Below are 22,997 nucleotides of genomic sequence, written 5' to 3'. Positions count from 1 at the left end.
TCATTATTCCCGACTCCTGGAAGAACCCCAAGGATCAGAAAATAAACAGAGATCTAACAATAGCACACCCACAACTAACTAACCCTAACCGGTACATCTTTGAAACGTGAGGGAACCAGAGCACCCAGAGCAAAAATGAACAATCATGAGGAGAGTGTACAAAGTCTTTACCAACAGCGGCAGGAACTGAACTCTGTTTGGTAATCACTGACGCTCCAAAGCATTGCGCTAAGGAACTATAGACATTTTGGGTCAAAAACATGCATTAATCCCGATGCTGGGTTTCAACCTGAATTTCAGTCTGTGTCCTTTCACTCCACAGATGCTGCTTGGCCTGCTGAGTTCCTCCAGTAGGCCATTTGATACACCAGATTCCATTATTTTTAGTCTGTTGTGCCTTTACCTTAAAAAGGTACACCATATCTGTAGTGTTAAAGGATAAAAAATTAACGGATAGAAATTTAACAGAAATAAAAAAAATGCCAGGTCAATATTTAGAAAGATATTCACTATCTAAACCAGGTACGAGAAAATCTGCAGATACTGGAAATCCAAAACAAAATACGCAAAATGCTGGAAGAACTCAGCAGGTCAGGCAGCATCTATGGAAAGGAGAAAAGAGTCAACGTTTCGGGCCGAGACCCTTCTTTAGGGCTGAGAAGGAAGGGCGAAGATGCCAGAATGAAAAGGTGGGGGGAGGGGAAGGAGGCTAGCAGGAAGGTGATAGAAGAAGCCAGTTGGGTGGGAAAATCAAGGGCTGGAGAGGAAGGAATCTGAAAGAAGAGGAGGGTTGATAATAGGAGAAGAGGAAGGAGGTGGTAATAGGCAGGTGAGAAGAAGTGAAATATTTGGAGTGGGGTCTAGAGGAATGGGGGGTGGATGGAATTTGTTCATCGGAAGGAGAAACAGATGCGTTTTGATAAAAATGCAATCTAACATGTTAAATTTTCTTTTCATTTAAAACCTCCAATCTATTTCACACATCCATCTAGCTTGGAGGTACTTCACTATCCCTTCAGTCTGGTTGGGCAAAACTTAAGAACTTGCATAAGAATATCTTCACCCTATAGATGGCAGTAGTTCAAGAGGGAGATTCATTACCAGAGCAGCATAGTAATGTAGCGGTTAGCACAACGCTTTACTGTGCTAGTGGCCAGGGTTCAACTCTTGCCGCCATCTGAAAGGGGTTTGGACGTTGTCCTGGTGATGATGTGAGTTTCCTCTGGGTGCTCCAGTTTCCAGGTAGTAGGTTAATAGGTTAATTGGTCACTTGGGATTATTTGGGCAGTGCAGGCTCGTTGGGCCAGAAGGGCCTGTTACCGAGCTATATGTCTAAATAAGAAATTTTTAAAAATGGATCAGCTTGCGGAGGATGCTGAGGGTTCTGGCCTTGTTCCAATACTCACATCCTTTGGATTATCTGTTTCCTCAAGTGATTTGTCGAGCATTTTCTGCATGTTGTTTTTATTTCAATGAAGGGAATTTAATATTCTGGAACAACATATTATTTTATACTCATGGAGAAAATCTGTAGTTTGCTCTGTGAGAGATACACTCATTGGTCCCTTTACTAGATACCTTCTCTACACCTGCTTGTAAATGCAAACATCTAATCAGCCAATCATGTGGCAGCAACTCAATGCATAAAAACCTGCAGACATGGTCAAGAGATTCAGTTGTTTTTCAGATCAGTCATCAGGATGGGAAAGAGTGACATGCACAAAAGATCCAAAGTGCATTTACTATCAAGGAATGCATAAATGATACACCTTGAGATTTGTTTGCTCACAGGCAGCCACAAAGCAGGAAATCCCAATAACCCAATTTAAAAAAAAAGAAAGACCATTCCACTCCGCTGAGAAAGAGGAGAACTGTGCTTCCGCTTTGCGATACACCAGCAAGGCTCATCATTCAAACCATCTTCGCCTCCACTTGCTTCTTCATTCTTTACGATGATAGTTAACCAGAATTTACTTCAGAAATGGTGTTATTAGTAATGTAGGAGGAAATCCGCAGGTCAGGAAGCATCAACGGAAAGAATAAACAGTCGATGTTTCAGGCCGAGACCCTTCATCAGGACTCTGATAAACAGTTGTTGACTGTTTATTCATTTCCATAGATGCTGCCTGACCTGCTGAGTTCTTCCAGCATTTTCTGTGTGTTGCTCTGGAATTCCAGTACTTGCAGAATCTCTTGTGTTAGAATGAGGAATGAATGTGATCTAAGTGACTTTTAACCATGGAATGATTATTGATGCCAGAGTGGCTGGTTTGAGTATCTCAGAAACTGCTAATCTCTTGGCATTTTCACACACAGTCCCTAGAGTTTACAGAGAAAGGTGTGGAAAACAAAAAAAAAACATCCAGTGAGCAGCAGTTCTTTGGGCAAAAATGCCTTGTGATTGAGAGGTCAGAAGAGAATGGCTAGACCAGCTCAAGATGACTGGACGATGACAGTAACTCAAATAACCACATGTTACAACAGTGGTGTGCAGAAGAGCATCTCTGAATGCAAGGCACATCAAACCTTGAGCAGCAGCAGATCATGAACATACACTCAATGGTCACTTTATTATGTTCAGGAGGTAGCTAACAAAATGGCCACAAGGTGCATACCTATGCATGAAAACCCTTAATGAGGAAGATTCGGAAAGCAAGTGGGGTGATGAAGGACAGAGGAAAAGTAATGAATGTGCGTAGTACGAGAGTGATCAATTGAGTCAAATATAATGTCCTGCTAATGGGTTGTCTATTGGTGGGTCTTCAGGTGGCTCTCCAGAAGCCATCCTTAGATCCACATATTAATCCAGGACATTAGGGTTGATTCCCTTAATGGAGAATGCCTGTGAGTGACTTTGTTTATCACCCTGGAGGCTAACGCACAGGCAGCCACTGCACGATCCTTGACAGGTCGGGATCAGGGTCCAGCGGCACAGAATGCAAGATGACTGGGAACCCTTCACTGCCGCAGCCCACTTTCACCTTCACTTCCCTCGTGATGTGTCGGCAGCTGCTGCCAGCTCCACCACTGAGGTCTCGGTTGGATCACTCTTCGTTTAGAACTTCCCCCCTGACCTTACCGCCATGGGTGACCCTACCAGGAGCTAAGTATCGGACGGCTGAACTCCAGAAGACACCACTCTCAGAATTTGAGGAGCTAACAAGCCTCTCCACCACAACAAAGTGATGATTCTTGATGAAGAATTGTGACTACATGTGTATCTTGGCCTTGATATAATGAGCCAAACATAGCACCATTCAGATTTATTGACATAGCATATTTATATCTTATTTAGAGATACAGCACAGAACAGGCCCTTACAACCTACCTATTTAACACTAGGTTAATCACAGGACAATTTACAAAGACCAATTCACCTACTAACTGGTTACATCTTTGGACTGTGGGAGGAAGCCAGAGCACCCAGAGGAAGCCCTTGTGGTTCATGGGGAGAACATATAAACTACTTACAGATAGTGCCAGAATTGAACTCTGAGCTCTGGAACGCTAACCACTATGCTAGCGTGGTGCCCTTTACCTTTGTTTTAATCGCATGGAACACAGAACATTACAGCACAGTACAGTCCCTTCAACCCACAATGTTCTGCTGACCTTATAACCTGCGCTGTAATAGAACTCAACATACTGACGAGTTTTACACAATGGACCGTAATGTAATGTGTGCATAACAGATCTGAAACCACTTAAACAGGAGTGACAGAAGTCAGTTCAGGAGCCCCTTATCAACGTGTAGAACCAAGAGGAGATGGTAGTACTGTGACTAGTGACTCTACCCAGGTACTTACACACCCTGGAGTTAAGTAGCTTCTGTTGATCATTTACCTTCTTATTTTTAAAATAAAGCTATAAATCGATTGATTTAACTGCTCCCTGATAAGATGGGAAAATAGTATCTTGGTTTCAACAACACTTTATGTTGAAATACCAATTAGTCCTCAGGAAACTGAAAGGACAGATAACAAAAGATCATGGGAATGCAATAGTGAAGGCTTTGCAATAATCATCTGTCTGTATATTTACAGATCAGATACCTTCATTTGATATATATTACAGATTCTGATTTTAACATTCCTCTATGTGTCATGACCTTAGATATATACTTAAAATATTCTTTGCCCCTCATTCTTTTCCTAAGGCAACTGCATCAGGTGGCGAATGTTTTATACAAATTGAATGCCATGCCAATACCTCATCCAAGAATCTATTATTAATGTATAAACTTGGATTGTGTTGTCAGGACAACTATATTTAAAAGGCATACTTTTATCACTTTATATCCACAAGGAAGTATTCTTTTGCACAAACAGTTACTTGCACATTTTGTTTTCTAGGATTGCTTTTAGATTTATATTCAGTGTTTATTTTTGTTTTTTTTTATATAGTGTTCTTTAATGCTGAAATTGACCTGGAGTAAGAATCATTTTGTTCTCCTTTACACATATGTGCTAAAGAATGACAATGAACAATCTTGAATCTTGAAGCTTTTGTTTAATATCAAAATAAACTTTATTCATAATTAAATTAAAGGCATCCGTTAGTCTTGCGAGACCATGGATCTGTGCCTGGAAAGTCTTCACTCTCCAGGGCGCAGGCCTGGGCAAGGTTGTATGGAAAACTGGCAGTTGCCCATGCTGCAAGTCTCCCCTCTCGATGACATCGATGTTGTCCAAGGGAAGGGCATTAGGACCCATACAGATTGGCACCAGTGTCGTCGCAGAGCACTGTGTGATTAAGTACCTTGCTCAAGGACACAACACGCTGCCTCGGCTGGGGCTCGAACTCACGACCTTCAGGTCGCTAGTCCAATGCCTTAATTTGTCTGCTTCCTGTCTTTTTTTGAAACTCTACCATCTCCTTTTCTGAAGAAGTACGTGCTGCACTGTTTCACTCACCTTTTCTCACTGCGTTTTTTAAAACTTGGATGTCTCGCTGCACTTTTTTTTAACTTCAGCACCTCACTGCACTTCAACAGGGACATAGTCACCTTGGGTTCATAGAACGTAGAAAACCTACAGCACAATACAGGCCCTTCAGCCCACAAAGCTGTGCCGAACATGTCCTTACCTTAGAAATTACCCAGGGTTACGCATAGCCCTCTATTTTTCTAAGCTCCATGTACCTATCGAGGAATCTCTTGAAAGACCCTATCGTTTCTGCCTCCACTACTGCTGCCGGCAGCCCATTCCACACACTCGCCACTCTGTGTAAAAAACTTACCCCGGATATCACCTCTGTACCTTCTTCCAAGCACCTTAAAACTATGCCCTCCTGTGCTAGCCATTTCATCCCTGGGAAAAAAAACTCTGACTATCCACACAATCAATGCCTCTCATCATCTTATACACCTCTATCCGGTCACCTCTAATCCTCCGTCGCTCCAAGGAGAAAAGGTCGAGTTCACTCAACCTATTTTCATAAGGCATGCTCACCAAACCAGGCAACACCCTTGTAAATCTCCTCTGCACCCTTTCTGTGGTTTCCACATCCTTCCAGTAGTGAGGAGACCAGAACTGAGCACAGTACTCCAAGTGGGGTCTGACCAGGGTCCTATATAGCTGCATCATTACCTCTCGGTTCCTGAACTCAATCCCACGATTGATGAAAGCCAATGCACCGTATGCTTTCTTAACCACAGAATCAACCTGCACAGCTGCTTTGAGTGTCCTATGGACTCGGACTCTAAGATCCCTCTGATTCTCCACACTGCCAATGGTCTTACCATTAATACTATATTCTGCCATCATATTTGACCTACCAAAATGAACCACTTCACACTTATCTGGGTTGAACTCCATCTGCCACTTCTCAGCCCAGTTTTGCATCCTATCAATGTCCCGCTGTAACCTCTGACAGCCCTCCACACTATCAACAACACCCCCAACCTTTGTGTCATCAGCAAATTTACTAACCCATCCCTCCACTTCCTCATTCAGGTCATTTATAAAAATCATGAAGAGTAGGGGTCGCAGAACAGATTCCCGAGGCACACCGCTGGTCACCGACCTCCATGCAGAATATGACTCATCTACAACCACTCTTTGCCTTCTGTGGGCAAGCCAATTCTGGATCCACAAAGCAATGTCCCCTTGGATCCCATGCCCCCTTACTTTCTCAATAAGCCTTGCATGGGGTAGCTTGTCAAATGCCTTGCTGAAATCCATGTACGCTACATCTACTGCTCTACTTTCATCAATGTGTTTAGTCACATCCTCAATAAATCTAATCAGGCTCGTAAGGCACGACTTCCTTTTGACAAAGCCATGCTGACTATTCCTAATCACATTATGCCTCTCCAAATGTTCATAAATCCTGCCTCTCAGGATCTTCTCCATCAATTTACCAACCACTGGAGTACGACTCACTGGCTTATAATTTCCTGGGCTATTTCTACTCCCTTTCTTGAATAATGGAACAACATCTGCAACCCTCCAATCTTCCAGAACCTCTCCTGTCCCCATTGATGATGCAAAGATCATCACCAGAGGCTCAGTAATCTCCTCCCTTGTTTCCCACAGTAGCCTGGCGTCCGGTCCCAGTGTCTTATTCAATTTGATGCTTTCCAAAAGCTCCAGCACATCCTCTTTCTAAATGTTTATATGCTCAAGCTTTCAGTCCACTGTAAGTCATCTCTATAATTGCCAAGGTCCTTTTCTGTAGTGAATACTTTACTTTATTGTCGCCAAACAGTTGATACTAGAGTGTACAATCATCATAGCGATATTTGATTCTGCGCTTCGCGCTCCCTGGAGTACAAATCAATAGTAATACTGAATACTGAGTCAAAGTATTCATTAAGTACAGGAGCAGATTATAAAAATCAAGAGAGTTAAGGTAGATGGTCCTAATCTTTTCCACAGTGTAAGGGAATCCAAAACTAGGGGTCACAGGTACAAGACAAGAGGTGTGATTTAAAGGAGGCCTGACTCTTATCTACAATTTTCCATCTCATTCTTTTCTAAAATCCTGATTTGAATCCACTTACTTCTGAACTTTTATTGTCGATCTGCTGGCTAACACAAAATCTTCCCAGAGTTAAAATGCTGAGAAGGAGATAGTGAAGAGGAAAGATTGGCCTTAATTTGGCAGCTTTCATAACTCTGGAGCCATTCAGTAGTCGTTTTAGGCGATGTAGAAAATAGAATTACAGGAGAGATACTGTGTTAGAAATGCAATAAAAATATCAGATATATTCAATGAGCTTTTTACTTCATCTCCCCTCCCTCACTCACCCACCTACCCCTCACCTTCCAGCTTGTACTCCTTCCCCTACCCACCGCGACTTCCTTATTCCGGCTTCAGCTCCCTTCCTCTCCAGTTCTAATGAAGTGCTTTGGCCTGAGATGTTGACTCTTTATTCCCCTCAACATCTGATATCTGACTTGCTGAGTTCCTCCAGCATTTTGCGTGTGTTGAGCATAATCTCCAACATCAGCAGAATCTTTTGTGTGTACTTGTGGTAAACCATGTATATATGTTGTAACTCGGTTACGTGTCTGGACACACCCCTCTACTGACTGCCCCTGTGGCTCCTCCCGCAGAGTCCTGTATAAAGGTGTTCGCCTTGCCCCTCCCCCTCAGTCCGGGGGCACACACTCACTGTGGAGGTCGTATTGTACAGCGAATAAAAGCCTTTCAGTATTTTACCAAACCTCAGTCTTTTGGAGTAATTGACGGTGCTTCAATTTTATTCGCTGTACGTTTTAAAACATGGAACAGTCCCTGAGACCAGAAAAATTAGACCCCAATCCGCAAACACCTGAAGCTGGAAACGCTTTCGAACTCTGGCTGGCCTGCTTCAAAGCGTATCTAGAGGAGATTAAAGCAACCGAACCCGTAGCGAAGCGCGGAGTTCTACTCTCCAGGGTCAGTCCACGGGTTTATTCGCTGATCAGAGACCAGCCGAACTACGACGGCGCAATGAACGCACTCAAAAGACAATACCTGCGGCCGATAAACAGCGTCTATGCTCGGCATCGCTTAGCGACACAGCAACAACGGTCCGGGGAATCGAGTGCTGAGTTTGTCCGGTCCCTACAGACGCTCGTGCGAGCCTGCAATTGCCGGGAGCTGACGGCAGCGCAGCATGCAGAATTCCTAGTGAGGGACGCCTTCGTTATGGGGACCAGGTCAGTGTACGTGCGCCAGCAGCTGCTGGAAAAAGCCGATCTTACCCTAAGTTCAGCGATGGAGCTGGCTGATACGTTGGAGGCCGCTCTGCATAACTCCGAGGCTCTCCAGGCACGCGATCCCCCGATGGCCTCGTGGGCGCCGCAGACCCCGCAACCTGCTGGCGAATCGACCTCGGTTGCCGCCAGTCGTGAGTCCGCGAAGTGCTACTTCTGCGGACTGGAAAAGCACCCCCGGAAACGCTGCCCGGCCCGACAAGCTACCTGCTCCAGCTGCGGAAAGAAGGGCCACTTCGCCAAGGTCTGTAAGTCAAAACCACGAGCGGGATCAAGCAGCGCCGCGTGCGAGACGTGGAGGTCGCCATCTTGCCTGCCGCCATCTTCCCTGCACGCCACCACCACATGCGAGACATGGGGGCAGCCATCTTGGTCGGCGCCACCTCCCACCGCCTACGACCAACGGGTGCTCACGGGGCACCCCACCACGCCGGACCAAGACAGCGACCCCACCCTGGCTTCTGTGACCCTCGACCAAAACGCTCCCCACCAGCTCGCAAGGTCAATGATGGACATCCTGGTGGAGGGGCACAGGACAAGCTGCCTGTTTGGCACAGGCAGCACGGAGAGTTTTATCCACCCGGCCACGGTGCAGCATTGTGGACTCATGATATGGCCGAAAATCGACCACTGGAACCACCCTACCATCTTGGCTGATGTCCCCTGGGCCAGTGCTGCTCCGGAAACATGCGAGGATCAATAAATACTCCCCAATAGTCGAGAGGGTTCACTTACTTCATGCAAACCCCCAGTATGCCTACGTGGTTTTACCTGATGGGCGGGAGGACACGGTCTCCATCCGCGACCTGGCGCCCGCAGGAGCTCCGGGCCCCTACCCTGAACACTCCGTGGTGACTATTGACCCCGTACCCACCAATGTATGTATCTACGAGACACTGTGCACCCCAAACCCTATACGACACCACACGACACTCCCATACCGGGTGCGACGCACACACACACAGGATTACCGACGCCTAACGTGCTGGCACCTGAAGTCAGGCCGGAGCCAGCACAACCGCCATCGCCGGTGCAATCACCGCTGGTGCTACGTAGATCACAGCGACGGACTCGACTGCCTGATAGACTTAACCTGTAAATATACTTCTTGTAAATATTGTCAGTCACTTCACCCCGCGGGACTCTTTTTTAAAAAAAGGAGGGGTGAATGTGGTAAACCATGTATATATGTTGTAACTCGGTTACCTGTCTGGACACGCCCCTCTGCTGACTGCCCCGTGGCTCATCCCACAGAGTCCTGTATAAAGGTGTTCGCCTTGCCCCTCCCCCTCAGTCCGGGGGCAGACACTCACTGTGGAGGTCGTATTGTACAGCGAATAAAAGCCTTTCAGTATTTTACCAAACCTCAGTCTTTTGGAGTAAATGAAGGTGCTTCAGTACTAGAGACATCATTTTGCAAAATCATAACTCATTGTTCCTCATCTACACTATACATTCTTTCAAACATAAAATAGAAGCTTGATGTTGTCATAACTTTCATTTGTTTGATTTGCTATGAGAACCTTACAAGGCTGAAGTTCAAGCTTACTGTCATCTAACTGTACATGTCTACAACCAAATGAAACAATGTTCCTCTGGACCACAATACACCCGCAAAACATATATCATGCACAGAATATAAACTAAAGTATTACCATAATTAAGTTAATGCAATATTATTCAAAATGCATGTAGTGCACAGCACAGGTAAACAGTAAACAGCTCAATGTCCTAATAATGAGACCTTGGTGGTGGCAGGGTATTCATTAGTCTCACAGTCTGAGGGACGAAACTGTTACTCAGTCTGGCAGTCCTCGTCCTGATACTTCTGTACCTCCTTCCTAACGGTAGTGGGTCAAAGAGATTGTGGGAAGGATAGCAGGGATCCTCAACAATGTTTCAATCCCTTTGTTCTACGACGTTCCTGGTAAATGTTACAAATAGGGGGGAGACCCTGGTGATCCTCTCTGTGGTTTTTACTATCCTGTATAGGGTCTTGCGGTCCGATGCCTTGCATCTTCTGTACGACACAATGATACAGCCAGGTAAGACACTCCTGGTGGTGCGGCTATGGAAAGTTGTTAGAAATAGGGACGGGGGGCGGGTGGGGGGTTCCTTGCACATCTCAATCTCCTCAGAAATGTAGACACAGCAACCATAGATGCTTTATATAATCAAAGTACCAGAGGTCCCTTGAGAAGGTTCTGTAGCAGTGTGGACCATGTTTTCCATCTCATTGTAAAACATGGTAGCAGTATTGTAATTTGAAACTGCTCAGCACATGTACTGTTCCAAAGAAAAGGTTCTGAATGCTGAGAGATTGAATTCATTTTGGAGCAACACACTCAAAGTGAATTCTATCTCCTGTGGAAATGGGATGGTGAAATTTCTGATCTTTTTGCTCACCTTTGACATGATTATCTTGTGTCCCATACAAGAAGGAACACATTGTGGATAGGCCTGATCGATTCCCAGCTGAATCTTAATTGTTTAGTAATTGTATAAACAGGAGGTAGGCTGGTACAGTGTAGAAAGAGACAGAAATCCCAGTGAGTCAAGGTTCTATATTTATTACAAAGGAATGTTTACTGTATATTGTACTATGCAAAATCTTATGCACATACAGATAAGTAGCAAGGGTGCCTTAGATTTGTCAATGTGGAGAGGAGAGCAAGTTTGTAAATCTGGCAGGAGCAAAGGATGTTGAGAATAGTAAGGGTGGCGCGCTGCAGGAGGGGCGGCAGAGGTAAGGGGTGGCACAGGTGCAGACACACCCAACCCTCAGACACCAGGCAAGGTCATTTGAGTCCAATCGATTGGTTTATTGGTCATTGCAGAATGTCTCTCTGGTGCTTCCTGCTCCCTCCCCTCTCCCTTCCCCTTGTCCCAACTATGATTCTCCTCTCTCTGCCCCCTTCCCACACTCGGTCCACAACACCGGGGTGGCAGGGTGGAGATATGTCTCCACCAAAGAAGCGTAAGACACTGCTTCCCTCGGCTAGCCTGCACCCTTGGGCAAGGAGTAGAATCGGCTTAGAGCCCCCACCCCGGTGATCAGGGTCACATGAAGCCATGGGAGCAGGTGGTGGATGGTCGTACGAGCAGCTGGTCCATATCCCAAGTCCTGGTTATGCGACCACTGACAGCAGTCAGACAATCCCTGAAGAGTATTGATAATGGTTGGGGTCACTCATCTTGTAAAGACACTGCCCAGAAAGAGGGCAAAGGCAAACCACTTCTGTAGAAAAATTTGCCAAGAACTATTGCCCACAAGATACAACACAGGACATAATAAATGAACTATAATAAATACTTTATTATAGTTGTTCTTTTGATGATGTTATCTTTGACAATAATAATTAGTATTCGTGCTATTCACAGAAGGTGGCATTGTAAAGAAGTAGGGAACAAGTTAAGCTAGATTATATTAGCTTTATCTGTCAGAGGTATATCGAAGCATACAGTGAAATGCGTCATTTGCGTTAATAACCAAAACAGTATGATAATGAGGGTGTGCGGGGTGGAGGGTGGGGGAGGGGGAGCCCACAAGTGTTGCCATGCATCCAGTGACAAGTCCAACTTTCAAGGCGGAATTTGGGTTTTTGGGTTGTTATGGTATCTTATCCCTGAATCACTGTATTAATTTAGGCCAGGAAGAGACAGAATGAAATGGCTCCATTTTTGCTGTATTGGTAATGTGGTGTCCAAGGTTACATCACGTGGGAAACCAAATCTGGTTGAATGATTATGGATCACTACATGATGTAGCACATGCCAGTGGATACCCAAGCAACACTACATTATATTTAGTCATTTTGTTGTAGATTATTTTTAGAAAGTATTTCTGCTGGAACGAATACCCTTCGAGTAAAGCCTTTTCTTTGCCCTTTATTCTCATATATGACAACTGAAAGTGTATGCCAGATGTGCCCTCGTTGACCACCGGGGCAACGTCACAGCTGGCTTGACTTATTTATTAGTGCGTGAGTTTGCCCATTGTTTCATCTTCACCTTTCGTTGCAAAAAACAAAACACAGGGTGCAATCGTACACAATAGTGTGGTGTTTATTTGTCATTAATATCAGCTTCCTGCACTTTCTGCCAATTTATTCCTCCTCCTTTCTTGTGACACTACTCGAGCGCATTTCCAAATTTTGTTCATGGTGAGATATAAAGATTAGCTTTTTTGCTCTCATGTACATCTAAACATAGAGTAAAATGTGCTGTTTATGGCCAATCAAATCAGTGAGGAATGCACTGAGCAGCCTGCATGTCGCCAAGCTTCAGGTGCCAGCATAGCATGCCCACAGCTTACTGATGTTAACCAGACACCTTTGGACCGTGGAAGGAAACCGGAGCAGCCGGAGGAAATTCAGGTGCTCATAAGGAGAACATGCAAACTCTTCACAGAATGCAGCCAGAATTGAACCCTGATCTTACGTCTGGCACTGTAGAGCAACTGCACCAACCACCACACTACCGTGTCACCCCAATGTATGCAAACTGTGCACTGATTTAGTGAGTAATATTTCTCACTTTAAGTTTGGTGTCCTGTGACCAACTCTCTGGGTTGAAATACTTTGTAATATCTGTGCAAAGACTGTCCATGTAAAGGCATCCGTTAGTCTTGGGAGACCATGGATCTGCGCCTGGAACGTCTTCACTCTCCAGGGCGCAGGCCTGGGCAAGGTTGTATGGAAGACACCAATGTTGTCCAAGGGAAAGGCATTAGGACCCATACAGCTTGGCACCAGTGTCGTCGCAGAGCAATGTGTGATTAAGTGCCTTGCTCAAGGACACAACACGTTGCCTCGGCTGGGGCTCGAACTCACGACCTTCAGTCCAATGCCTTAACCACTTGGCCACATGCCCATACTGTCCATGAAGAGCTCTTAAATAAGTAAACTGAACTCATTTTGGCTGAATTCCTCATAATTACTGTATAGTCTAAAATGTACTTTGAAGTTAAGAAGCTTACATGAAACTATATTGTGCACAGATACTGTTAGTAATAAACTCCTTTCTTTCATTTTGAGGTGACCAATGCCCAATAAAGTAATTATAATAATTTAAAATTATTAACACGAGGAAGTCTGCAGATGCTAGAAATCAGAGCAACACACATAAAATGCTGGAGGAACTCAGCAGATCAGCCAACATCCATGGAAATGAATAAACAGTTGACAGTTCAGGCCAAGACTCAATAAAAAGGTGGAGGTAGGAAAAGGAGGATGGCTAGAAGGAGACAGATGAAGCCAGGTGGGTGGGAGAGTTAAAGGTCTGGGCAGGAAGGAATCTGATAGGAGAGGAAATTGGACCATGGGAAAAAGGGAAGGAGGAGGGAACTCAGGGGGAGGGGATAGGCTCATGAGAAGAAGTAAGAGGCCAGAGTGCGGAATAGAAGAAGAAGGGAGGGGGAGTGAATTTTTTACCGGAAGGAGAAATCAATATTCATGCCATCAAGTTTGAGGCTACCCAGATGGAATATAAGGTGTTGCTCCTCCACTCTGAGGGTGTCCTCATCTTGCCACAAGAGGAGGCCATGGACCGGCATGTCAGAACGGGAATGGGAATCAGAATTTAAAATTCACCTTGTTTCCTGGGTGGGGGTGAGGGGAAGGTAAAAATGAATTTTTGAAGCCTCACTCTCTATTGCAAGGCGTGTCATATAGGAGATGTATTAAGATGAAGGATTGGCTGTCTGCTTAGTCAAGAGGCTTCTAACTGGGAGTAAAATATCAAGTGGCAAGTGCAGGATTTCCAAATTTTAATGTAAGACATTCGCTATCAGTGTGAGAACTGATTCATCATCCACCTGTCAGGTTGTGGTGATCAGAAGTGGCAATGTAACATGATTCTACACCAGGGTGCATTCTCATTAGTAGAACCCATCTCTAACTGAAATTAAGGAATTACTGCATGATCCCAAAAGTTCGTAATTTTCATCTACGTATTCTCTTTGTTTGATATGTTAAATGCACAGAGGTGTCTGAACATGTTCCCTTCTCAGGGATAGGATTCATGGACATTTGGAGGACCATGGATCAGTTAGGGAGAACCAGCTTGGCTTTGTGCGGGGCAGCTCAAAACTTGGTTGAGTTTTTTGACGAGGTGACAAGGGTGACTGATAAAGGTAGAGCTGTGGATGTTGTCTGCATGGATTTGAGTAAGGCATTTGGCAAGGTCCCTCATGGAAGTCTCATCCAGAAGATTAAGATGCAGGGGATCCATGGTGCATTGGCCATTTGGATTCAGAACTAGCTTGTCCATAGAACAAAGGGTCTATGAGGTCAAAGGGACTCATTCTAGCTGGAGGTCTGTAACTAGCAGAGTTCCACAGGGATCTATACTGGGACCGTTGCTGTTTGTGATGAATATAAATAGCCTGAATGAAAATGTAGATGGGTGGGTTAGAAAGTTTTCAGATAGTTGATGAAGATTGGTGGCATTGTCGATAGCATAGATGACTGGGAAAAAATGCAGTGAGATATAGATCATTTGCAAATATGGGTGGAGAAATGGCAGATAGAGTTTAACCAAGCCAAACGTGAAGCGTTATACCTTGGTAAGTCAAATGTAAAGAGACAGTACGAGATAAGGTCAAGACCCCTACAATGTCAATGAGCAGAGGGATCCTGGGGTCCACGTTCATAGCTCCCTGAAAGTGGCTGCACAGGTTGATTGAGTGTTTTTGAAGACATCTAGCATGTTGGCCTTTATTAGTTGAGGCACTGAGTTCAAAAGTCAGAAAGGTATGCTGCATCTTTATAAAACAAAGAATAGTGGGTGCCTAAGGTGGTGGCAGATGCAGATCCAATAGGGGCTTTTAAGAGACATTTAGATAGGCAAATGAATGTGAGGAAAATGGAAGGAGATGGGTATTGTGTAGGCAGAAGGGATTAGTTTAGTTGGCCATTTGATTACTAATTTAGTTGGTTCAGCACAACATTGTGGGCCAAAGGGCCTGTTCCTGTAAGGTACTGGTCTATGTTCTACGTACAGTGTTGTCCAACAGTACAACACAAGGCTGGGTGAACATAGAACATCACAGGCCCTTCAGTCCACAATGTTGTGCTGATCTTTTAACACTCAAAATCAATCTTACTGTAATTACACCGGTCCAACGAAATAACGGCCACACATCATACAGATCTCCTTGAAGATTTATTTTTATCTCTCTCTCTCTCTTTCTTCAGCAGACACTGTGAAAACTACAAAGAAAATAAAAGACATAAAAGGTCTGAAGCATACATCTCTCAGTCTTTGAAACTAGTGTCTGCCGATAAACAGGCCCAAAACACGTTAGCACAACAGAAGCGTGCTGAAATGAAATAAAATCACTGACAACATAAGAGCACACCAAGAACGTTACACACAATATAAACAAATGAAAACAATTACCCTGTGCGCCTCTTGGACCACATGCAGAATGAGATTATTTTAGGGCCATCTGTCTTTCTCTGCTTCCATGTTGGTTCTGACCCATAATGCCACAGTCATGCTCTTATTAAACTCTGGTCATGTGACCCGTTGCACTCTACATTAAATAAACCTTACATACAGAGCACAAAATTCTTCATCAAACAATATTTTAAGGTGATATGTTTTAAACACATTTTTTATCAATGTTACCTTTTTAACATCTTATTTATTACATTTTAATCTTTTTTGTTACGGCTATGAACTCAAATAATCATGGATTTATGACAGAAACATATAAAATAAACATGTCTCTGAGATAGTAACACTAACCCTTTCCTTCTACATAGCCCCCTATTTTTCTTTCATCCATGTACTTGTCTAAGAGGTTCTTAGATGTCTCTAATGTGTCTGTCTCTACCACTACCGCTGGCAATGCATTATATGCACTCACCACTGACTATGTAAAAGACTTACCTCTGATATCTCCACTATATTTTCCTCCAATTGCCTTAAAATTATGCCCCCTTGTACTAGACATTTCCACCCCGGGAAAAAAGTCTCTGGCTGTTCACTTTACTGTGCCTCTCATCATCTTGTACACCTCTATCAAATCTCCTTCCACCCTCAAGTCACCAGGCCGTTGATGGCTTCCTGCAAGGGGAAGTTCCCACACCTGGCTCCCTTTCTTGTCCTTCTGAAAACCTGCTAACATGCTGGGATCTGTTCCTGCATTCTCTGCTGGCAGATAAATTCCATCCAATGGTTTGCATTCCCCCCACTCCCCATCAATTTTGATTACACTATTGACCATCATGGGAGGGAGTCTCAGGTTAAAACTGTCTCAGCCTTTGTAACGCTGTGGTCAGGGGGATTTCAACCTTACCTGATAGATTCCAGCTCAGGATGAATCGTTCTTTCAGGGGCAATTTAGTATCTATCATTTTGTGATGTTTGCCTTTCAAAGCGTCATGTAAATCCAAGTTGAGTAAAAGAAATGTACTCATCAAAATTCAGCAGCAGCTCATAAATACAAGAGACTGTGCAGACGCTGGAAATCTTGAACAACATGCACGCAAAATGCCGGAGGAACTCAGCAGGCCAGGAAGCATCTATGGATAGGAATAAACAGTTGGTATTTTGGGCTGGGACATCAGGGCTGGAGGGCAAGGGGAGAGAAGCCAGAATAAGAAGATGGGGAGAGGCGAAGCTGGCAGGTGATAGGTGAGACCAAGTGAGGGGGAAGGTGGGTCGGTGGGGGAGGGGGTGGAGTAAGAAGCTGGGATGTGATATGTGAAAGAGGTAGAGGGATGAGGAAGAAGGAATCTGATAGGAAAGGACAGTAGATCATGGAATAAAGGGAAGGAGGAGGGGAACCAAAGGGAGGTGACAGGTAGGTGAAGAGAGGGGAGCCAGAATGGGGAATTGAAAAAGAGAGAAGAGGAAGGGGGAGAAATTACCAGAAGTTAGAGAATTTGATGTTCATGCCATCGTGTTGGAGACTACCCAGACAATATAGTTGGCTACACTCCAACTTGAGTGTGGCCTCTTCGTGGCAGTAGAGTAGGCCATAAAGTGATCAGACAGGGCCCCAAACAGTCCTATCAGGTGAGGTGACATTTCACCTGCAAGCCTTTTGAGTTGTCTGCTGTATCCTCACTGAGAACCAATGTAGATTGGGTGACTGCTCTGTCCATTTCAGAAGGTGGGATTTCCCATTAAGACACACAAAATGCTGAAGGAACTCAGCAGGTGAAACAGCATCTGGAGAGGAATAAATAGTCGATGTTTTGGACTAGAACCAGTGGCCACCCATTGCAATTCAACGTCCCATTCCCATTTCAACATGCCTGCTTGTACTCCTTGCCCTCTCCTCACATTCTAGCTTCTTACCCTTTCCTCTCCAGTACTGATGAAGGATATCGGCCCGAAACAGCAACTGTTTATTCCCTTCCATCAGTGCTGTCTGACTTGCTGAGTTCCTACAGCACTTTGTGTGTGTGTTCCTTCAGCAACAGATTTGACTTAAAACACTCACAAATTTCTGCAAATGTACATTCTAACTGGCTGTATCACCATCTGGTTTGGGGGTGGTGGTGGTGGTGGGTGTTACTGCTCAGAGTTGAAGTAAGCTGCAGAGTTGTAAAATTATTCAGGGCCATCATGGGCACTAACCTTTGTAGCACCGGAGACATCTTCAAGGAGTAGTGCCTCAAAAAGGCGGCTTTCATCATGAAGGACCCCCATCAGCCAGGTCATGCCTTGTTCTTATTGCTTCCATCAGGAAGGAGGTACAGAAGTCTGAAGACACACACTCAGTGATTCAAGAACAGCCTCTTCCCCGCTGCCATTCAATTTCTGAATGGACATTAAACCCAAGAACACTACCTTATTGTTTTTTTATTTCTGTTTTTGCACCACTTATTTAATGCAACTGTTTTATATATGTATACTTAATGTCATTCGCAGTTTTTTTCTATATTAGGAGGCAGCGATCATAACATGATTGAGTTCACTGTGAAATTTGAAAAAGAGAAGCCGAAATCCGATGTGTCGGTATTTCAGTGGAGTAAAGGAAATTACAGTGGTATGAGAGAGGAACTGGCCAAAGTTGACTGGAAAGGGACACTGATGGGAAGGACGGCAGAGCAGCAATGGCTGGAGTTTATGCGAGAAGTGAGGAAGGTGCAAGACAGATATATTCCAAGAAAGAAGAAATTTTCGAATGGAAAAAGGATGCAACCATGGCTGACAAGAGAAGTCAAAGCCAAAGTTAAAGCAAAGGAGAGGGCATACAAGGAAACAAAAATTAGTGGGAAGACAGAGGATTGGGAAGTTTTTAAAAGCTTGTAAAAGGAAACTAAGAAAGTCATTAAGAGGGAAAAGATGAACTATGAAAAGAAGCTAGCAAATAATATCAAAGAAGATACTAAAAGCATTTTCAAGTATATAAAGAGTAAAAGACAGGTGAGAGTAGATATAGGACTGATAGAAAATGATGCTGGAGAAATTGTAATGGGAGATAAGGAGATGGCAGAGGAACTGAACGAGTATTTTACATCAGTCTTCACTGAGGAAGACATCAGTAGTATACCGGACTCTCAAGGGTGGCAGGGAAGAGAAGTGTGCACAGTCACAATTATGACAGAGAAATTACTCAGGAAGCTGAATAGTCTAAAGGTAGATAAATCTCCCAGACCAGATGGAATGCACCCTCGTGTTCTGAAGGAAGTAGCTGGGAGATTGCAGAGGCATTAGCGATGTCCTTTCAAAAGTCGATAGATTCTGGCATGGTTCCGGAGGACTGGAAGATTGCAAATGTCACTCCACTATTTAAGAAGGGAGCAAGGAAGCAAAGAGGAAATTATAGACCTGTTAGCTTGACATCGGTGGTTGGGAAGTTGTTGGAGTCGATTGTCAAGGATGAGGTTATGGAGTACCTGGAGGCATATGAGAAGATAGGCAGAACTCAGCATGGTTTCCTTAAAGAAAAATTCTGCCTGACAAACATATTACAATTTTTTGAGGAAATTACCAGTAGACTAGATAAGGGAGATGCAGTGGATGTTGTGTATTTGGATTTTCAGAAGGGCTTTGACAAGGTGCCACACATGAGGCTGCTTAACAAGATAAGAGCCCATGGAATTATGGGAAAATTACATACATGGATAGAACATTGCCTGGTTGGCAGGAAACAGAGAGTGGAAATAAAGGGATCCTATTCTGGTTGGCTGCTGATTACCAGTGGTGTTCCACAGGGGTCCGTGTTGGGGCCGCTTCTTTTTACGTTGTACATCAATGATTAGGATTATGGAATAGATGGCTTTGTGGCTAAGTTTGCTGATGATACGAAGATAGGTGGAGGGGCCGGTAGTGCTGAGGAAACAGAGAATTTGCAGAGAGACTTGGATAGATTGGGAGAGTGGGCAAAGGAGTGGCAAATGAAATACAATGTTGGAAATTGTATGGTTATGCACTTTGGCAGAAGAAATAAACGGGCAGACTATTATTTAAATGGGGAGAGAACTCAAAGTTCTGAGATGCAACGGGACTTGGGAGTCCTCGTACAGGATACCCTTAAGGTTAACCTCCAGGTTGAGTCGGTAGTGAAGAAGGCGAATGCAATGTTGGCATTCATTTCTAGAGGAATAGTGTATAGGAGCAGGGATGTGATGTTGAGGCTCTATAAGGCACTGGTGAGACCTCACTTGGAGTACTGTGGGCAGCTTTGGTCTCCTTATTTAAGAAAGGATGTGCTGACGTTGGAGAGGGTACAGAGAAGATTCACTAGAACGATTCTGGGAATGAGAGGGTTAACATATGAGGAACGTTTGTCCGCTCTTGGACTGTATTCCTTGGAGTTTGAGGGAATGAGGGGGGACCTCATAGAAACATTTCGAATGTTGAAAGGCATGGACAGAGTGGATGTGGCAAAGTTGTTTCCCATGGTAGGGGAGTCTAGTGCGAGAGGGCATGAATTAAGGATTGAAGGGCGCCCATTCAGAACAGAGAAGTGAAGACATTTTTTTAGCCAGAGGGTGGTGAATCTATGGAATTTGTTGCCACGGGCGGCAGTGGAGGCCAAGTCATTGGGTGTATTTAAGGCAGAGATTGATAGGTATCTGAGTAGCCAGGGCATCAAAGGTTATGGTGAGAAGGCGAGGGAGTGGGACTAAATGGGAGAATGGATCAGCTCATGATAAAATGGCGGAACAGACTCGATGGGCTGAATGGCCGACTTCTGCTCCTTTGTCTTATGGTCTTATTATCATGTATTGCATTGTGCTACTGCCACAACGTGAACAAATTTCACGATATACGCCAGTAATAGTAAACCTGATTCTGATAGAGATTCTGATTTTAATTGTTTCTTGAAATGTTCCAGTGTTATGCACCTATTGCAGTAGCAGGGAGGAGAATTCAAACAACCATAAAATGCAAAGAAGAGGGATAGTAATGTTTGCTTAATTCTTTTATCGCTCTGCTTATTGTTATCAGTATCACCGGCTTTACACTGAGGCCAGTCAAACAATCACAATAGACAAATTGATCAGAGTATCTCACTGATTGGCACCAGAATTCTATAGAAATCTATGAGTAGATGTTTCAGCAAACATGGGAAACAAGTAAAGGGAGAGATTCCTACACGATTCAAAATGAGCTGGACAACATTTTCCCATGAACAAGTCAAAAAATATCCTTGTCACACAATGTCATGACGCTTGCAAACTTTAATATAGATTAGATAGAATGTTGTGTTCACAATTATTAATGATTTTAGATTGTTTGTAGAAAGATCTAAATAAAGCCGAGAATCTTATAAGTCAAAAGTGAAATGGAGAGGGCTCTGCAGCTCATTTTCTCAATATTATTTATTACTTACTTATTTATCATTATTTTATTGTTCTTCTTCTATTTGCACACTTGGTCAATTTTTGCATATTTGTTCTTGTTGGTCTTTATTTGTGTGGCGTTTTTTATTGATTCTATTGTATTTCTTTGTGAGTGCCCAGAGGAAAATAAATCTCAGGGTAGTATATGTTGACCATATGTACTTTGAACTTTGAATTTAAAAGTTTTAGATATATAATAGTGGATATAAAGGAATAATTAAAGAACGGAAATTAATAAGGCTGTTCTGGAAGCCCAAAATCACCCAAAGCTTGAACACTACTCTAATGTTTTAATATCGTGCACTCCTTATCAGCATACATTTCTATCTGATTATAAATATTGTAATGCACACTTAGTGGCCACTTGATTAGGTACACCTGTACATCTGCTCATTAATGCAAATATCTAATCAGCCAATCATGAGGCAACAACTCAATGTATAAAAAACATGCAGAGGGGCTTGGCCCAACACATCAACTGTTTATTCATTTCCATAGATGCTACCTGACCTGCTGAGTTCCTCCAGTATTTTGTGTGTGTTGCTATGGTCAAGATGTTCAGTTGTCATTTAGCCCAATCATCAGATCTACTTACTTTGACCATGGAATGATCGTGGGCGCCATTCAGGGTGGTTTGTGTAATTCAGAAAACTGGTGATCTCTTGGGATTTTCTTGCACAATAGTCTCTAAAGGTTACAGATCATGGTGCAATGAACAAAAATCATCCAGTGAGCGGCAGCTGGGTGGGCGAAAATGCCTTGCTAATGACAGTGGTCAGAGGACAATGGCCAGACTGCTTCAAGCTGACAGGAAGGTGACAGTAATCACCCATTACGACAATGGGCATCTCTGATTGCACAATGCATCCAATCTTGAAATGGATGGGCCACAGAAGCAGAAAGCCATATGGGATTCACTCCTGTGCCTACTAAAGTAGCCACTGAGTGTAGATTCATTTGAGGTGAGGGCCTCCATTGGTCAGAGTTGTCCATGGAAATTGCGTCCTAACTGCCTAGCTTTGCAAGCCTGGGCAGTACGATATGGAGAGCTAGCTGTTGCTCATGTAGTGAGCTCCGCCTCTCCACACATCTGAGGAATCTAAAGGAACCGCAGAGACCAATGCAGTTTGGTACCAGCAGTGTCACAGGAGTTGCCAGTCAGCATCGCCCTCAACATAGGACTGCCTGAGGGATTGCAGCTCTGGATTTTTCCCTTGGAGTTTATCCCAAAACCTTCCCCATGAGTAGCTACAGCCACAAGGAAACAGAGGTTCGAAACCAGTTTTTCTTCTCCTAGATGAACTGCCAACCATGGCTGACAAGTTCCATCTACCCAAAGTAACTAGTTTTAAGGTGCCAGTAGCCCACCTTTGCCCCATTTCCTGTCAGCAGAAACAGTTCCACCAGACTTAGTAGCTAAGCCACACATGAATGTCAGGAGCTGGACTTGGTTGTCAGAGGCTGTTTGAGGATCGCACCTCAGTAATTTTTTTCGATGGGAGTTGTTGATTGCAGTACTGGACACAAGCATTGCCACATTGGTCCAGTGAAGAGCTTTAAAAGCCCTGTCTGTATAAATGAGGGGTATCGTGTAGCGGAGTGTCATCGTGGAAGTGGTTGTTGTCTGAGTCAGAGTAGTAAGGCTTTGGCTCAACAAGGCTTTGGTGAGAAAAGATGGAGGCAAGTTCATTTCTTATTTCTTTTCTTTTTTTCTGAACTAACTCTTGAGAGAATAGAGGGCATGTCTGCAGATTCAGTGTTCTGTTCTGGGTGTCAGATGTGAGGTCGCCGATAGCCACATCTGCACCAGGTGCATCGAGATGCAGCTCCTTAAAGACCTGATTAGGGAACTGGAGCTTCAGCTCGATGACCTTCAGCCTGTTAGGGAAAGTGAAGGGGTGATAGACATGAGGGAGGTAGTCACCCCAAGGCTACAGGAGACAGATAAATGAGTGAATGTCAGGAAAGGGAAGGGAGAACA

General features: G+C 44.1%; 1 long non-coding RNA gene across 1 annotated transcript in view; it reads right to left on the bottom strand.

The window, feature by feature from the left end:
- Window positions 1-15,682, bottom strand: part of LOC140194530 (uncharacterized) — a 52,467-nt gene extending 36,785 nt beyond the window's left edge. The window contains exon 1 of the long non-coding RNA XR_011885235.1: window positions 15,606-15,682. This is a non-coding gene — a long non-coding RNA (uncharacterized lncRNA). The remainder of the gene's footprint in view (window positions 1-15,605) is intronic.
- Between the last annotated feature and the right edge of the window lie 7,315 nt (window positions 15,683-22,997).

This window comes from Mobula birostris, chromosome 3, assembly GCF_030028105.1.
Source record: "Mobula birostris isolate sMobBir1 chromosome 3, sMobBir1.hap1, whole genome shotgun sequence".
NCBI lineage: Eukaryota > Metazoa > Chordata > Chondrichthyes > Myliobatiformes > Myliobatidae > Mobula > Mobula birostris.
The sequence above is the reverse complement of the archived record's forward strand: the minus strand, read 5'-3'. Positions and strand labels throughout refer to the sequence as shown.